Source organism: Myxine glutinosa, chromosome 8 (genome assembly GCF_964187855.1).
Source record: "Myxine glutinosa chromosome 8, kmMyxGlut1.1, whole genome shotgun sequence".
Lineage (NCBI taxonomy): Eukaryota > Metazoa > Chordata > Myxini > Myxiniformes > Myxinidae > Myxine > Myxine glutinosa.
Genome location: NC_136268.1, coordinates 160,923,989 through 160,943,392, shown reverse-complemented (window position 1 = coordinate 160,943,392; position 19,404 = coordinate 160,923,989). Strand labels below are relative to the sequence as shown.

At 47.5% G+C, this 19,404-nt stretch overlaps 1 protein-coding gene across 4 annotated transcripts in view; it reads right to left on the bottom strand.

Annotated features, from left to right (window-relative positions):
* MICU1 (mitochondrial calcium uptake 1) overlaps positions 1-19,404 on the bottom strand; it is a 147,052-nt gene that overhangs the window by 108,598 nt on the left and 19,050 nt on the right. The window contains exon 1 of one of the 4 annotated variants that reach the window (XM_068125480.2): positions 11,748-11,921. The exons of 1 other annotated variant lie outside the window; for it this stretch is intronic. The gene's annotated coding sequence lies outside the window, so the exon portion shown is untranslated. Of the gene's footprint in view, positions 1-11,580; positions 11,668-11,747; positions 11,922-19,404 lie in introns of those variants that run through there. 2 more of the 4 variants (XM_068125483.2, XM_068125479.2) reach the window with 2 other exon arrangements.

Genomic DNA, 19,404 nt, shown 5'->3' with positions numbered 1-19,404 from the left:
ATCTTGGAACGTGGTACTTATTATTGTAGCTATTTTATACGTGTGTATTTTATACGTGTGTATTTTACACGTGTGTATTTTACACGTGTATTTTAGACGTGTGTATGTTATACGAGTGTATTTTATACGAGTGTATTTTATACGAGTGTATTTTATACGAGTGTATTTTATACGTGTGTATTTTACACGTGTGTATTTTATACGAGTGTATTTTATACGTGTGTATTTTATACGTGTGTATTTTATACGTGTGTATTTTATGACATTGGGTGTATTTCACAATAATGTCTACCTTAAACGATGTTTATTTTTCATGTTATTAATGCCTGAATATGGAGTTGTAGTGTAGTAATTTTTTTTATTCATTTTAATTATTTGTATGTTATAGTGATTGCAAATTATTGACTTATTTCATGATCTCGTCTTTTATGTTGTGTTGTAAATCATTCACAATTCAGCTTTGGTTGCGACGAATTGATAATAAAACCATGATTGATAAAACCATGATTGACAAAACCATGATCGATTGACATTTCAGCACTGGAAAATGCTTTCATTTTCCAGGAATTTCATGGAATGTGCGAATCCTGTTTCAGAGCGACATCAGAATGGAGACATCTGACTGTTGGTTTGAAGCCAGATGCTTTCTTGTTCAAGTACAGAGTACATTTTGAGGCAGTGACCTCACGAAGATGAGCTCCAAAGCCATACAACCTGGCTGGAATTTTAACTCAAACATGACGAGCTTCATTTCAATGGAATATTTCATCCAGAAACATCCTGAACTCCTCCCTGAAATGAACAGCTGACCAACTTCATGAACAATTTCTGAATAATCAGATGTTGGTGACAGAGGTTAATCTTAAAACAGTCATGGAAAGGCCTGGTGTCAAAGATGATGTTAAACCACACTCCAATGATGTCCACTGGAGATACCCATGGAGCACAAAGAAAATATTTACAAACTGCTACAAATATGATCAGGTGTTCAAAGTTGTAAAAGCTGACAGTTGTACAAGTTCAAAGCTGTAGGAAAGGAGCTTCTCTCGCTCTCTCAACAAGAACACCCCCAGCAGGAGCTGCATCAATCTATAAGGCACAATGCCATCTGTGATGGTTATGAAGATTCACATAGGGAATCCATTACAGTTGTGAATTCCGATCTCATTGAAAAAGCAAAGAAAGCAACAAAAGCCTTCAGCACACAGCACTCAGATGCCACTCATGTACTGTCTGTTGCAATATAATAATAATAATAATAATAATAATAATAATAATTAATAACAGTGAAATGGGCATTTATAAAACTTTGGTTTGCAGTTTTGCACATGCCACGGTTTGAGGACGTTTCGAAGAGGTAGTTTGTATGGCGGAGGTCTTGGGGTACTAAATATCGACTTGAGGTCCTTGTTGGCATGCTCAGCAGATCAATACGTTCACCACATACAGTTCACGCCATGTAGGCAGTTTGATGTGATCAAGTAGAATCATCTGAATGCCGGCACCGATTTTAAAAGGGCACCTAAATTGTACATGTACGCTGTTCCGAATGTCCCCTTACCATGCCATGGGGAGGTAGGGGGGGGGTTCATTGGTGGTACCAACACAAGCACAGTTGACTAATGCAAATCCTTTACTTAAGGTGAGGAAACAACAGGGTACAGAGCAATGTATACACCAATACATCTGGTTGGCACTCGAGAGTAATGAAATGATGAAGAAACCAACACAGCACAGGCCAGAAGACAAGTGCAACGAGAGGACTTCGATCCTTCGACAGGTTCAAGCCTGTCTGAGGTGATGTGCTGACAGTCTCATCCAAGCAGCAGGCCACAAAAGTGCCACACCTCTCAAAAATGCCACTCAACTTGGTGTGTCCAGAACGACTTTTTTTTTCTCCATCGTCTTTTCCAACCACGCAGTCCTTACTTCAATAACATTCCAGCCACATGGCCTCACAGGTATCAAGACATGTCGCCACAAAACGTCAGCCTCATGCAAGCGATTGTTTCTCCCTCGGCTTTTCTGTGTTGAACGTGGTCTTCCCCACCATGTCTCACAAGCCCATGCCTCCGGTCTGAACAGGTTTTTCTTCCATTGTCTCTTGATACCGTTACCATTCCTCTAGAGCCAATTGATGAGTTTCCATGATGTCACATCTGCAGGGCAAATGTAACATAATTGGAAACTCATCCACCAATATTGATGATTTTCCATGACGTCACATCCAGAGCAAAGACTTACAAGGGAGTTATGTCAGTGGAAACTAGTCCATAAACACGTCGAAAAAGGACCAGGTTTATGGAGGAAGGGTGGGGAGCCGCGCACATCTTTCTTCTTTATATCCCTCCCCTCCCTTCATCCCTCCCTCCCCCCCTCAGAATCGCCTAAAATATCGGTTCACCTCACCCAGGTGAACGATCATGTAAAGATCCATGAGGAGAAAAGGGAATAAGAAAGGTGTTTAAAGCTAAATAACAAAATAAAGTATAAATTAAAAGGTCTGACAAACTGGATCCACAGCTGACCTGGCATTTCCAGTGATGAAATCTTAAACATAGCAGCTTCCATCATCTAACATATAAACACAATGTCAGTTTGGGTGTTTGTACAGATGTCTGTCCCCCCTCATAAGGGTATGTTTTAAAGGCCAATCTTTTAACACGAATGTATATTCACTACGGTCTATTTTGAGGATAAAACAAACCTCGAAAAACATTTTCATTAAAAGATCAATTACGTGTCTTCTATTGAAATTGTAGACGGTGGCATGCAAACCGAGCTTCAAGAGCGGTGTAAAGAAGCATTTTTTGTTTTTTTAAAATAACAAATAAAATGAATGAGACAAAAAAGTGAAATTCGCTGCACATGATGTGCAATGCTCGCAGAGTAAAACGAGTGTTCATTTACGGCCGTAGGATGTCTAATACATAAGGAAGATAAAAGTACACCTGACACTAGGCCGAGGCTTCAGACTTTGGCATGCTCATGAGGCTGCATCATCGAATAAACGGTTCCAACCAGTCATTTTTGACAGAGTTTTTACTTGTTGTTAAATAAAAGCTCCCCCATCTCCCCTCATGTGACACACACATGCACACGAAGATAGATACATCGAGACCTGGGAGGGCGACGATCCACCTTCTGAAACCAGCTTTTGGAAATAACCAATTATACACACACACACACACACACACACACACACACACACACACACACACACACACACACACACACACACACACACACACACACACACACACACACACACACACACTTGCATTGTAGTGCAGTGCGGTGCTCTGCACACGACTTGTCTTGCCAATAAAGGAAGCAACAACGTAAGTAACCAAAAGCGTCTTTATTCGAAGGATCAAACTATAGCACTGCCGTGCTCGGGGCTATGAGCCCCGTGTATATGCCGAGGCCACGCCTACCCCTCGGGCGTGGCCGACACCCTCTTAGGTGCGCGGAATGATGTCATCGCGCCAGCGAGCCATCGTGTCCGCCACACGCGCCCCCCCAGAATTCCCGCGCACCTGAAGGGTCAGTTTGCGGGGCAAACGGATGACCCGGCCGAAGCGCCCTCTGGCGGCTGGCGGCGTCTGGGATGCCACCGGCTGCCCCTGGGATGGGTGCGGGGCCGGGGGGCGGCCCCGACGCGGGGGCTGAGCCACTGGCGGGGGGTGGTCCACGTCGAGGTGGGCCGGTTTGAGGCGGTCCACGGAAACGCGGTCAGGAGTACCGCCGATGTCAAGGGTGAAGTGCTTCGCCCCGGTCTCCAGCACGCGGAAGGGCCAGTCGTACGGGGGCCGCAGCGGTGTCCGGTGGGGGTCATGTCGGACGAACACGTACTCCGCCGTGCGAAGCTCCGGGGCGACGTGCGTTGGCGGGCGCCCGTGGTGCGCCGTCGGCACCGGGGTGAACCTATGGGCGGTCTCCTGCAGCGCGGAGCGCTGCTGCGCCGGGGACCATGGTGCCGTGGAGTCGGGGAGGAACTCGCCCGGCACCCGCAGCGGTTGTCCAAAGACCAACTCCGCCGCGGATGCGCGCAGGTCGTCCTTGGGCGCCGTCCGGAGGCCCAGCAGGACCCAGGGGAGCCTGTCGACCCAGCCGCCGTCGCGGAGGGTGGCCCGGAGCGCGGCCTTTAAGGAGCGGTGGAAACGCTCGCACAGGCCGTTGGCCTGGGGGTGATAGGCCGTGGTACGGTGCAGCTGGACACCGAGCCCCCGCGCGACCGCCCCCCAGAGCTCTGAGGTGAACTGGGGGCCGCGGTCGGACGAGATGAGGGGGCGCCGAACCGGGCAACCCAGGTGGCGATGAACGCCTGTGCGACGTCCGCCGCCATCGTCGCCACCAAAGGCACGGCCTCCGGCCACCGGGTGGTGCGGTCCACCATGGTGAGGATGTGGGTGAAACCCCGCGAGGGGGGCAGAGGTCCCACCAAGTCCACGTGGTCGAACCGACGTTCAGGCACCGTAAACGGGGCCAACGGGGCCTGAGTGTGGCGGTGCACCTTCGCACGCTGGCACGCGAGGCACGTCCTGGCCCAATCGCGGACGACCTTCCGGAGGCCATGCCAGACGAACTTGTCGGCGACCAGCCTCTGGGAGGCCTTCGTGCCCGGGTGGGACAGGCGTGGATGGCGTCAAAAACCCGGCGGTGCCAGCCCGCAGGCACGATGGGGCAAGGCCGCCCGAGGGAGACATCGCACAAGAGGGCCGTGCCCGCGCCGTCGAACGGCACCTTGGTGACGCGGAGGCCCGTGACGGAGGTCCGCAAGGCCTGGACGTCGGGGTCGGTGGTCTGGTCCGCCGCCATCTGGGCATAGTCGATGCCGAGGTGGACCGCGTGGGCGACGGACCGGGAAAGGCAATCCGCCACCGGGTTGTCCTTCCCCGCGACGTGCCGGTTGTCCGTTGTGTAGTCGGACACGGCCGAGAGGTGACGCTGCTGCCGGGCCGACCACGGCTCGGCGACCTTGGCCATCGCGAAGACCAGGGGCTTGTGGTCGATGAAGGCCGTGAACGAACGGCCCTCGAGCAGATGGCGAAAGTGCCTGACCGCCAGGTGGGGCCCGAGCAACTCGCGGTCGAAGGTACTGTACCGGCGTTCGTGCGGGCGAAGCTGCCGGCTGAAAAACGCCAGCGGTTGCCAAGCTCCACGCATCCATTGCTCGTGCACAGCGCAGTCCGACGTGTCGGTGGTGAGGGCGATCGGTGCATCGGGTGCGCGAGCATGGTGGCGTTAACCAAGGCGAGCTTCGCGCCCGCGAACGCCGTGTCCATCTGCTCGGTCCAAACAACGTCAACTTTGCCCGGCTTCCCCCGGAGGGCCTCGTGCAGGGGGCGCAGGAGCTGGGCGATGCGGGGCAGGAACCGATGGTAAAAGTTCACCATGCCCAGGAACTCCTGGAGCCCCCTGATCATGCGGGGGCGCGGAAACCCCTTGACCGCCTCCACCTTTGCTGGTAAGGGGATGGCCCCGTGCCTGGTGACAAGGTGCCCCAAAAAGTCGATCTCGGCGACGCCGAACCGGCACTTGGTGGGGTTCACGATCAGGCCATGCTGGCCCAGGCGTTCGAAGAGCGCGCGGAGATGGCGGAGGTGCTCTTCACGGGACACGCTTGCGACAAGGATGTCGTCCAGGTAGACAGACGAAATCCAGGTCGCGCAAGACGCTGTCCATCAGACGTTGGAACGCCTGAGCCGCATTCTTCAAACCGAAGGGCATCCGAAGGAACTGAAAGAGGCCGAATGGTGTAATGACGGCCGTCTTCGGGATGTCCTCCGGCCTGACGGGGACCTGGTGGTAGCCGCGTATGAGGTCCACCTTAGAGAAGCAGGACATTTTCGCCAACCGGGCGTTAAAGTCTTGGATGTGGGGGACCGGGTAAAGGTCGGGGGTGGTGGCATCGTTGAGGCGGCGGTAGTCCCCCACGGCCGCCATCCCCCGCCAGGCTTCGGCACGATGTGTAGCGGCGACGCCCAAGCACTCTTGGAGCGCCACATGATGCCCAGCCGCTCCAGCGTAGCGAACTCCGCTCTCGCCACCGCAAGCTTCGTCGGTTCAAGGCGGCGGGCCTAGGCGTAGACCAGTGGCCCGACGGTGGGTATGTGATGTTCCACACCGTGCTTCACGGCCACCGCCAAGAAGGTGGGCCGCGTGAGGCCCGGGAAACTGGCGAGGAGGCGGGTGAACTCATCCACTGCCGGAAGCGTACAAACCAACCTCGCCGGGACTGAACCGCTCAGCAAGCCGCTTGGCGAGCCACTCAACAAGCTGCTCAGCACGCAAGCAAGCGAGCTGAACGTTTCGGCCTGGACGAGGCATCTGTTCTGCACGTCTACCAACAACCCGTTTGCACAGAGGAAGTCCGCACCGAGCAATGCCATGGGCACTTCGGCAGTTACGAACGACCACTTGAAGCGTTGCCCTCCGAACCGCAGGGAGAGGCAACGCTTCCTGAACGTGCGTATGGGTGTTCCGTTGGCTGCAAGCAACGCGGGGCCCCGGCCCGCGGTTCGCTTGTCGGACGCAGAGGCAGGGATAACGCTCACCTGTGCACCTGTGTCGCATAGGAAGCGGCACCCGGACAAGGTGTCCGTTATAAAAAAGAAGGCTGCCGGAAAGGCCGACGCTCAAAGCCGCTATCGAGCGTCGGCCCGGGCGTTTCCCGACTTGCCGAACGAGCAACACTCCTTTGCCTTGTGGCCGAACCTGGCGTGGAAATGGCACCAGGCTTGTGGCGGGTGTGGCGGAGGCCGCGACTTTGGCGGTGGTGGTGGGTGGAGTGTGGCGGCGGCCACGAGGTGTGCATCAGCCTCGGGATCCACGAGGTGTGGTGCATCAGCATCAGCCCCGGGATCCGTGACGGCCGCACCGAAACTCGCCCGCGTGTTACACGCCGCGAAAAACTTGTCGGCCTCGACGGCCAGCGCGCGGGGTTCCTTTATTTTGGAACCGGCCAACGCGAAGCGTACATGGGCCGGTAGCTGGCGTAAAAAGAGCGCCCGGAATAAAAAAAATCCGGTGCTTTGTCCCCCAGTAGCGACAGCATGTGGTCCATTCGGACCGATGGTCGCGTGTCGCCGAGGTCGGGAAGGTCCAGGAGACGGTCGGCCCGTTCGTCCTCTGAGGCCGAACGTGGCGATGAGGCGACGCTTGAGCGCCTCGTACCTGTGGTCGGCCGGTGGGTTCCGCAGGGCGGGCACGACTCGGGCGGCTGTGCCGGGCCCGAGGGCGGCGATGACGTGGAAATAGCGCGTCTCATCCGCCGTTATGCCCCGAAGGTGGAACTGGGCCTCGGCCTGCATGAACCATACCTCGGCCTGAGCCTCCCAAAACTCAGGGAGTTTCACCGCTACCGCGTTGCTGCTTGTCATGGCGCGTTCTGTAGGTCAGCGTCGGCTGAACTAGTCGGAGGTCCCCAATGTAGTGCGGTGCTATGCGCACGACTTGTCTTGCCAATAAAGCAAGCAACAACGTAAGTAACCAAAAGCGTCTTTATTCGAAGGATCAAACTATAGCACTGCCGTGCTCGGGGCTGTGAGCCCCGTGTATATCCCGAGGCCACGCCTACCCCTTGGACGTGGCCGACACCCTCTTGGTGCGCGGAATGATGTCATCGCGCCAGCGAGCCATCGTGTCCGCCACAGCATCAGAATATATAGAATGTAGCTCAATGCACTCTCAAACACATTACTCAGTAAAATAGGATGGTAATTGAGGAAGCAGTCGCAAACACATTACTCAGTAAACAAGGATTGATTAATTGAAGTGTAGTCTCAAACACATTACTCAGTAAAATAGGATGGTAATTGAGGAAGCAGTTGCAAACACATTACTCAGTAAACAAGGATTGATAATTGAAGAGCAGTCTCAAACAAATTACACGGTAAAATAGGATGGTAATTGAGGAAGCAGTCGCAAACACATTACTCAGTAAAATAGGATGGTAATTGAGGAAGCAGTCGCAAACACATTACTCAGTAAACAAGGATTGATAATTGAAGAGCAGTCACAAACACATCACTCAGTAAACGAGGATCGATATAATTGAAGCGTAGCATCAAACACATGACTCAGTAAACGAGGATTGATACAATTGAAGCGTAGCATCAAACACATGACTCAGTAAACAAGGATTGATACAATTGAAGCGTAGCATCAAACACATTACACAGTAAACAAGGATTGATAATTAAAGAGCAGTCTCAAACACATTACACAGTAAACAAGGATTGATAATTAAAGAGCAGTCTCAAACACATTACACAGTAAACAAGGATTGATAATTAAAGAGCAGTCGCAAACACATGACTCAGTCAACGAGGATCGATATAATTGAAGCGTAGCATCAAACACATGACTCAGTAAACGAGGATTGATACAATTGAAGCGTAGCATCAAACACATGACTCAGTAAACAAGGATTGATACAATTGAAGCGTAGCATCAAACACATGACTCAGTAAACAAGGATCGATATAATTGAAGCGTAGCATCAAACACATGACTCAGTAAACGAGGATTGATATAATTGAAGCGTAGCATCAAACATGACTCAGTAAACGAGGATTCATATAATTGAAGCGTAGCATCAAACACATGACTCAGTAAACAAGGATCGATATAATTGAAGCGTAGCATCAAACACATGACTCAGTAAACGAGGATTGATACAATTGAAGCGCAGCATCAAACACATGACTCGGTAAAGGAGGATCGATACAATTGAAGCGTAGCATCAAACACATGACTCGGTAAACGAGGATTGATACAATTGAAGCGTAGCATCAAACACATGACTCAGTAAACAAGGATTGATACAATTGAAGCGTAGCATCAAGCACATGACTCGGTAAACGAGGATTTATATAATTGAAGCGCAGCATCAAACACATGACTCAGTAAACGAGGATTGATACAATTGAAGCGCAGCATCAAGCACATGACTCAGTAAACTAGGATTGATATAATTGAAGCGCAGCATCAAGCACATGACTCGGTAAACGAGGCTTGATATAATTGAAGCGTAGCATCAAACACATGACTCAGTAAACGAGGATTGATATAATTGAAGCGTAGCATCAAGCACATGACTCAGTAAACGAGGATTGATATAATTGAAGCGTAGCATCAAACATGACTCAGTAAACGAGGATTGATATAATTGAAGCGTAGCATCAAACACATGACTCAGTAAACGAGGATTGATATAATTGAAGCGTAGCATCAAACACATGACTCAGTAAACGAGGATTGATATAATTGAAGCGCAGCATCAAGCACATGACTCAGTAAACGCAGATTGATATAATTGAAGCGTAGCATCAAGCACATGACTCAGTAAACGCGGATTGATATAATTGAAGCGTAGCATCAAGCACATGACTCAGTAAACGCGGATTGATATAATTGAAGCGTAGCATCAAGCACATGACTCAGTAAACGCGGATTGATATAATTGAAGCGTAGCATCAAACATTACTCAGTAAACGCGGATTGATATAATTGAAGCGTAGCATCAAGCACAGGACTCAGTAAACGCGGATTGATATAATTGAAGCGTAGCATCAAACATTACTCAGTAAACGCGGATTGATATAATTGAAGCGCAGCATCAAGCACATGACTCAGTAAACGCGGATTGATATAATTGAAGCGCAGCATCAAGCACATGACTCAGTAAACGAGGATTGATATATGAAGCGTAGCATCAAGCACATGACTCAGTAAACGAAGATTGATATAATTGAAGCGTAGCATCAAGCACATGACTCAGTAAACGAGGATTGATATAATTGAAGCGCAGCATCAAGCACATGACTCAGTAAACAAGGATCGATACAATTGAAGCGTAGCATCAAACACATGACTCAGTAAACGAGGATTGATATAATTGAAGCACAGCATCAAGCACATGACTCAGTAAACGAGGATTGATATAATTGAAGCGCAGCATCAAGCACATGACTCAGTAAACGCGGATTGATATAATTGAAGCGCAGCATCAAGCACATGACTCAGTAAACGAGGATTGATATATGAAGCGTAGCATCAAGCACATGACTCAGTAAACGAAGATCGATATAATTGAAGCGTAGCATCAAGCACATGACTCAGTAAACGAGGATTGATATAATTGAAGCACAGCATCAAGCACATGACTCAGTAAACGAAGATTGATATAATTGAAGCGTAGCATCAAGCACATGACTCAGTAAACAAGGATTGATACAATTGAAGCGTAGCATCAAACACATGACTCAGTAAACGAGGATTGATATAATTGAAGCGTAGCATCAAACACATGACTCAGTAAACGAGGATTGATATAATTGAAGCGTAGCATCAAACACATGACTCAGTAAACGAGGATTGATATAATTGAAGCGTAGCATCAAACACATGACTCAGTAAACGAGGATTGATATAATTGAAGCACAGCATCAAGCACATGACTCAGTAAACGAGGATTGATATAATTGAAGCGCAGCATCAAGCACATGACTCAGTAAACGCAGATTGATATAATTGAAGCGTAGCATCAAGCACATGACTCAGTAAACGCGGATTGATATAATTGAAGCGTAGCATCAAGCACATGACTCAGTAAACGTGGATTGATATAATTGAAGCGTAGCATCAAGCACATGACTCAGTAAACGCGGATTGATATAATTGAAGCGTAGCATCAAACATTACTCAGTAAACGCGGATTGATATAATTGAAGCGTAGCATCAAGCACAGGACTCAGTAAACGCGGATTGATATAATTGAAGCGTAGCATCAAACATTACTCAGTAAACGCGGATTGATATAATTGAAGCGCAGCATCAAGCACATGACTCAGTAAACGCGGATTGATATAATTGAAGCGCAGCATCAAGCACATGACTCAGTAAACGAGGATTGATATATGAAGCGTAGCATCAAGCACATGACTCAGTAAACGAAGATTGATATAATTGAAGCGTAGCATCAAGCACATGACTCAGTAAACGAGGATTGATATAATTGAAGCGCAGCATCAAGCACATGACTCAGTAAACAAGGATCGATACAATTGAAGCGTAGCATCAAACACATGACTCAGTAAACGAGGATTGATATAATTGAAGCACAGCATCAAGCACATGACTCAGTAAACGAGGATTGATATAATTGAAGCGCAGCATCAAGCACATGACTCAGTAAACGCAGATTGATATAATTGAAGCGTAGCATCAAGCACATGACTCAGTAAACGCGGATTGATATAATTGAAGCGTAGCATCAAACATTACTCAGTAAACGCGGATTGATATAATTGAAGCGTAGCATCAAACATTACTCAGTAAACGCGGATTGATATAATTGAAGCGTAGCATCAAGCACAGGACTCAGTAAACGCGGATTGATATAATTGAAGCGTAGCATCAAGCACAGGACTCAGTAAACGCGGATTGATATAATTGAAGCGCAGCATCAAACATTACTCAGTAAACGCGGATTGATATAATTGAAGCGTAGCATCAAGCACAGGACTCAGTAAACGCGGATTGATATAATTGAAGCGTAGCATCAAACATTACTCAGTAAACGAGGATTGATATAATTGAAGCGTAGCATCAAGCACAGGACTCAGTAAACGCGGATTGATATAATTGAAGCGCAGCATCAAGCACATTACTCAGTAAACGAGGATTGATATAATTGAAGATTACGATGCAATGACAATATGAAGGTAAATCATTCTCACCTTGCACAATGTCGAGATGGTGTCGGCACGAACAACCTGACAAATCAACCACCTGTGAATGTGGTGCACGGACGAAGCACACACCTGATAATGTTACGTCAGGAAGTGAACTGCCCCGAACCAACCGCCCAGTCGAAGGCTGCGGCTCCTGAATTAATATTTTCAATCGCCGCCCCCAGGGCAGTTATACTTATCATGAATCAGCTTCTTGACGAGTATGTCTCTTAAGGTATAAATGCATTTGAAAAGTGTATTTCGAAACAAACACCAACTTGGAGACGTTTGTTAGAGTGCATGCGATGCAGGAGTGTCAATGAAGCTGATGTTATGGATTGTTGTGGATATAGGTGTCATGTTATGGAAATCCATCTGATGTTATGGATGGTTGTGGATATAGGTGTCATGTTATGGAAATCCATCTGATGTTATGGATGGTTGTGGATATAGGTGTCATGTTATGGAAATCCATCTGATGTTATGGATGGTTGTGGATTTAGGTGTCATGTTATGGAAATCCATCTGATGTTATGGATGGTTGTGGATATAGGTGTCATGTTATGGAAATCCATCTGATGTTATGGATGGTTGTGGATTTAGGTGTCATGTTATGGAAATCCATCTGATGTTATGGATTGTTGTGGATTTAGGTGTCATGTTATGGAAATCCATCTGATGTTATGGATGGTTGTGGATTTAGGTGTCATGTTATGGAAATCCATCTGATGTTATGAATTGTTGTGGATTTAGGTGTCATGTTATGGAAATCCATCTGATGTTATGGATGGTTGTGGATTTAGGTGTCATGTTATGGAAATCCATCTGATGTTATGGATTGTTGTGGATTTAGGTGTCATGTTATGGAAATCCATCTGATGTTATGGATGGTTGTGGATTTAGGTGTCATGTTATGGAAATCCATCTGATGTTATGGATTGTTGTGGATTTAGGTGTCATGTTATGGAAATCCATCTGATGTTATGGATTGTTGTGGATTTAGGTGTCATGTTATGGAAATCCATCTGATGTTATGGATTGTTGTGGATATAGGTGTCATGTTATGGAAATCCATCTGATGTTATGGATTGTTGTGGATTTAGGTGTCATGTTATGGAAATCCATCTGATGTTATGGATGGTTGTGGATATAGGTGTCATGTTATGGAAATCCATCTGATGTTATGGATGGTTGTGGATTTAGGTGTCATGTTATGGAAATCCATCTGATGTTATGGATGGTTGTGGATATAGGTGTCATGTTATGGAAATCCATCTGATGTTATGGATTGTTGTGGATTTAGGTGTCATGTTATGGAAATCCATCTGATGTTATGGATTGTTGTGGATATAGGTGTCATGTTATGGAAATCCATCTGATGTTATGGATTGTTGTGGGTTTAGGTGTCATGTTATGGAAATCCATCTGATGTTATGGATTGTTGCGGATTTAGGTGTCATGTTATGGAAATCCATCTGATGTTATGGATGGTTGTGGATTTAGGTGTCATGTTATGGAAATTCATCTGATGTTATGGATTGTTGTGGGTTTAGGTATTATGTTATGTTAATGAAGCTGATGTTATGGATTGTTGTGGATTTAGGTGTCATGTTATGGAAATTCATCTGATGTTATGGACTGTTGTGGGTTTAGATATTATGTTATGTTAATCAAGCTGATGTTGTGGATTTAGGTGTCATGTTATGGAAATCCATCTGATGTTATGGATTGTTGTGGGTTTAGGTCATTTATTTAGTAAGGGAAACATATGAAAATCTGTTAACTAAATTGTTACCAAAAAATTTCTTCACCAATATGTTTGTAAAGGTGTGTAATAACATGTGTTAAAATGTTGAAGATCAACTCCCGTGGGAAACCCAGAAAAAAAGCTGTTGAATTCGGGTACCGAAAAATTATTTTCGAGAACTTTTATTTTTTTTAATCGGCCCTTAAGTAACTTATGAGGGGTCAAATAAGGGTTTTTCATGATTCTGAGTTGATTGTTAACATTTATATTTCACCACAGACACTCCTTTGTGGAAAAATAATTTCTAAATATATCTCATTTTCTACTTTGCAGGACATGGAGTCTAGCAATATGGATGAAGACGTTACTCCTCCTGTGCTCAATTGCTTCATCTGTGCACGCTCGGATACACCAGCTGAAAGGCTCATACAGGCAACTCCAAAGGGATACTCAACTTTATTGAAACAAGCAGAAACTGTCGAAAATGTTACTGTTGTGGAACGTATGAAGGAGGCTCAAAAGGAAGGAAAACTGAGGTACCACCAGAAGTGTAAAAATGATCTGTACAACAACTTTGTTGCAACCACCAAGAAGTCAGCTCAAGCATCAAAGGCAGAGAAAGAGTCATCAAAGTTGAAGAGAAGACGCACTACTTGTGAGTTCAGTTCATCAACTGGCTGCAGTTCTAGAAGATCACAGTCAGTTGACCTCCTGTATAAGGATGTATGCATTCTTTGCAACCAACCAGCCCAGCTCTACAAAAATAATCCAGCACAAGCTAGAAAGAAATACAGAGTGCCAGATAATTTGACTGCAGATACACTGAAGGCAAGCTTGCTGAAGACAGCACGGAGTCGCGGGGATGACTGGGGCACTGAAGTCACTGGACGCCTGGAAGGGATCAACGACTTGGTAGCAGAAGAAACACTGTACCATTTGCGATGCAAACTTATGTTTGCGAGAGGTGACAGTTTGTCCAAGACTGATGAGGAAGGAAAAAGGAAGAGAGGACAGAGGAGTATTGATGAGGAGCGAGAGGCAGTTTTTATTGAATTCTGCGAATGGTTAGACTCAGAATTAGAGCATGGGGTAATGAACATGGACCAAGTCCATGAAAAGCTGCAGGAGTTTGATCAGTCACCAGAGAAGAGCCTTTCTTATTCAAAGCATTGGCTAAAGATAAAACTTCTCGAGAAATACGAAGACACCTTGTATTTCACAACACAGGAAAGAAGGGCAGATGTACTCTGTCTCAAAGATGGCACCGACAATATTCTGCGAGAGCATCATGCTAATCTTGACCATGGGAGATGAGAAGACTCAGATCATAAAGACGGCACTCAAGTTCATATCCAATGATATTGCCTTGATTGATTTAGGTCCAAAGTCATACCCCACCACACACAGTATGACTGACATCGATAGTCAGCTGACACTTGTTCCTGCAAGCCTTCAGATGTTCTTGAGACCGATTGTCAAGACAGACGAAAGAGTTGCCGTTTGGGGGCAGAATTTTATTAAGGCCTGTCGACCTCGGTCTGGAGTATTGCCACACCAAATGGGGCTTGCCATACAACTTGATCATAGATTTGGGTCAAAATGGATGCTCAACAAGTTCCACCGGCTGGGATACACTGAGTCTTACACGGAGACACAAAACTACAAATACTGCTTCCTTAATAGTAGGAGTGGAGATGATGTTCCAGATACTTCTGGCACTCTTGACACCATTGTGGAGGAAACCGATGAACAGATCAATGATGAGGTTGCGGTTGATGCTGCGCTTCAATCAGTGATGACAGCCAAAGTGCCAGCCAGTGAAAGTGAATTGTCAAGTAATGATCAGGTGGTCTTTATGGAGGTTGGGGAAACAAACAATGCAGTCACTCAGTTTGTTGGAGACAATATAGATTTAAACATTGTCTCTATTCACGGAACATTGTCTCTATTCATTAAAAAAAAAAAAAAAAAATTATTTCTGTTTTACATTATACTTTACTTGACATAGACCTGGTGCTTTTTTTAGGTTTTGCGAAGGGGACGCGGTTGAGTACATCGAAATCTTCCTTGACACAGAAGCCACCAAGGAAACAGTGATTCAGGCTGGTACTGCGATTTTCAAGTACATTTACCATGGACGAGATACTACATTGGGTGAAATTCGGTACAACATGTTCTCAAGGAAGGCAGCGGCAGGAGTGATCAAACCAGAGACTCTACCTCCAACAGAGGGTGCAGCTGCACAACATTCACTCCATGCCTACCTGCAGACCTGGGACTGGATCCTTCTACAGAGCATGTCTCTGAACCCCAGTGACTATGGATGGACAATAGGTGTGCATGGGTATGAGCCAGTTCCAACACTGGACCCCACGGCTCCTGAGGAGCTATTGCAGTTCACGAGCTGTAATTGTCATGGAGATTGCAGCAACCGGCGATGCAGCTGCAAGAAGAATGGGGTCACGTGCATCTCGGCCTGTGGAGTCTGTAATGGCATTACATGCAGAAACTGCAGTCATGATGTTGTTGAGTCTGAAGAAGACAGACAATGACTGTTGAAACTTCTGACATTGTGAATGAGAAATAACTCTTGAATATTATATATGTATGTGAAATAAAAGCTACTTTGTGTGTAAATGTAAAAGTGAAAATATAAATGTTAACAATCAACTCAGAATCATGAAAAACCCTTATTTGACCCCTCATAAGTTACTTAAGGGCCGATTAAAAAAAATAAAAATTCTCGAAAATAATTTTTCGGTACCCGAATTCAACAGCTTTTTTTCTGGGTTTCCCACGGGAGTTGAACTTCAACATTTTAACACATGTTATTACACACCTTTACAAACATATTGGTGAAGAAATTTTTTGGTAACAATTTAGTTAACAGATTTGTGAAATATCTCATAAAATGCCCTTACTAATTATTATTATTATTACTAGCATAAAGCCTGTCAAAAATGACGGGTTGGATTCATTTTTGACGGGTTAGCCGCTTGAGCATGCCAAAGTCTGAAATCTGGGCCTCGTGTCAGGTGTAGTGGTTACCTTATTCACATGTCGCGGTTACCTTATTCACTTGTCGCGGTTAACTTATCCGCATGTGACGGTTACCATTACGATGGGTTTGGTCTAACCCATGCACACGGGCTTTTGGTTGTGTCGTCGTGACGCACGCGCGGCTGTTGGAGCCACGCCCTCCGAAGAGGGTTCTTGGTTTTATATAAGCCGTTACGACTTCCGTTCGCGAGCAGTTGCTGGAGATTTCTGTACAATAAACAACCTTTTGTACCCAACGAAATGGCCTCTTCTTGTCGTCTTCGGCAACCGCTAAACTGGTGACCCCGTTGCCCCCGAACGTATTCGGGGGCCAAATGAACACGGTTTAGGAGTCGCGGAAGGCGAGAGAACGAGGCCATTCGTAGGGTTCGAAGATGGTTTATTGTAACAGCAAGATCCAGCACACTAAACTCGAACGGAAGTCGGCACGCTTATATAAAGCCAAAAGCCCTCTTCGGAGGACGTGGCTCCGGCAACCGCGCGTGCGTCACGTCCGCACAACCACAAGTCCAACAGGCCCGTGCACGTGTATTATGCCCAAATAAGGTAATCACATAAGGTAACCGCCACATGCGGTTACCTGCACATAAGGTAACCGCCACATCCGTCCCCCCAGAATGCACTCCACGGGCCTATGCGTAGGCCGAGGCGACCGAGGGGCTGGGCAAGTCCTCAGGGGAGGCTGCCGAGGTTCCTCGCGGGCCTCCTGAGGTTGCAGGTCGCGGGTGCAGTGCCGAGAAGGCTCGAGCGGTGCACGCGAAAAGCGGGTGAGCCAACTGAGGGGCTGGTCAAGGCTGCCGAGGTTCCTCGCGGGCCTCCCGAGGATGCAGGGTTGGAGAAGTAGTTGCGGTTGTAGTTGTAGTTGTGCGAAGGTGACGAAACAGCCGTTCCGCCAACGTCAGTGCGCGCGAAGGTGACGAAGCAGCCGTTCCACCAACGTCAGTGCGCACGAAGGTGACGAAGCAGCCGTTCCGCCAACGTCAGTGCGCACGAAGGTGACGAAGCAGCCGTGCTTGGAGGGTCTTGGAATAGGTTCGCCCCTCCGGTCGTAGAGGAGGAGCCGAGCGCGGTGCGCGAACCTCATAGTCATGGCCGTCGTCGTTACCGAAACTCCGGCATTTCGAAACCGCGTTCGAAACTGCGCCCGAAGCCGTGCGGGAGAAGCCGGCGTCACCAGCCTAGATGGCTTCCCTGGCTAGGGCGTGCTTGCCGCGTTTGTTCGCAGCCCCCGAATCCGTTCGGGGGCAGTCCGAGGTCACCAGTTTAGGAGTCACGGAAGGCGAGAGAACGAGGCCATTCGTAGGGTTCGAAGATGGTTTATTGTAACAGCAAGATCCAGCACACTAAACTCGAACGGAAGTCGGCACACTTGTATAAAGCCAAAAGCCCTCTTCGGAGGGCGTGGCTCCGGCAACCGCGCGTGCGTGACGTCCGCACAACCACAAGTCCAACAGGCCCGTGCACGTGTATTATGCCCAAATAAGGTAATCACATAAGGTAACCGCCACATGTGGTTACCTGCACATAAGGTAACCACCACAACAGCAGGATTGCGACCGCAGTTTCCTCCACAAGACCTAACCTCGAACTGCCGGAGTTTTTTTTTTGTTTTTTTTTGTATACTGAATCGAGGCTCGTGAAAGAGCTAACATTTATTTCACAAACAAATCAACCAGACAAGCAAAATATACAAAAAGAGGGAGCGGAAGACAAGATGGGGAGAGAAGGGGAAGCACACAACCACAACATTTGAGAGCAGGGAGAAGTGTGGGAGGGAGAGGGCTTGGGGGCAGGAGGCGTGGGAAGGGGAGGGGGGGGGGGAAGAGGTATAAAACACAAGGGGACCGAAATTAGCGGGGGTAGAAAAGATCAAGGTTTTGGATGGGGGAGGATAAGAGATGGTGGTGAACAGCCACCTGTTTTAAATGCTGTTTTAAAGACCTGGAGGGTGGAGTGGGATTGAAGAGAGCGAGGGAGTTTGTTCCAGAGGCGGGAGAAAAGAGGAATGAAGGCGTGAAGGTGAGCATAAAGTCTTGATTTTGGCAGTTTAACCATAAGAGGGTTGCAGGCAAATCTTGTGCGACCTGTAGGAATATTTAGAAGACGGAAAGACCACCAACCTGCCTGCGGTGAGTGAGTGAAAGGCCCTTGGAGTTAGCTTCATCGCGGGAGATTCCAATGATTCTGAACGCTTTGGTTTCAACAGCGTGAAGACGGGCTAGGTGTGAGGCAGGAGCACCAGACCAGAGGGGAGAGCAGTATTCCATAGAGCTGCGGATGAAAGCCTTGTATGTGGTGAGGAGCTCAGGTGTGCCAAGGAAGGACTTCGCACAACGGAGGATGCCCAGTCGGCGACTGGCTTTGGAGGCCAGATTTGAAATGTGGTTTTCCCAGGAAAGATCATGGCAAATAGTGAGACCCAAAAGCTTGAGTGACAGAACTTCTTGGAGAGGATTATTCAGAAAGTGGATGGGAGGGTTTTCCAGTCGGTCTTTTCGGAGAGACATCGTAAGAGTGTGAGATTTATCAGGATTGAAAGACATGTTCCATTTGTTTGCCCAGTCTGTGATTTTGTCCAGGTCTGCAGAGACTGAGGAGGCTGCAGACTGCCGATCTGAGGGATGAGGAATGGAGCGACAGAGAGTAGAGTCGTCAGCAAAGAGAGAGAGAATTTTCAAGAGAGTCAGAGAGATCATTGATGAAGACCAGAAAAAGCACAGGGCCCAGAACACTACCTTGGGGAACTCCAGCCTGAACAGGAAGAGGAGATGAGAGAAACCCATTCAGGGCCACACGTTGACTATGACCAGAGAGGAAGTCCACCAGCCATGCGTGGAGATTTCCATGGATACCAAA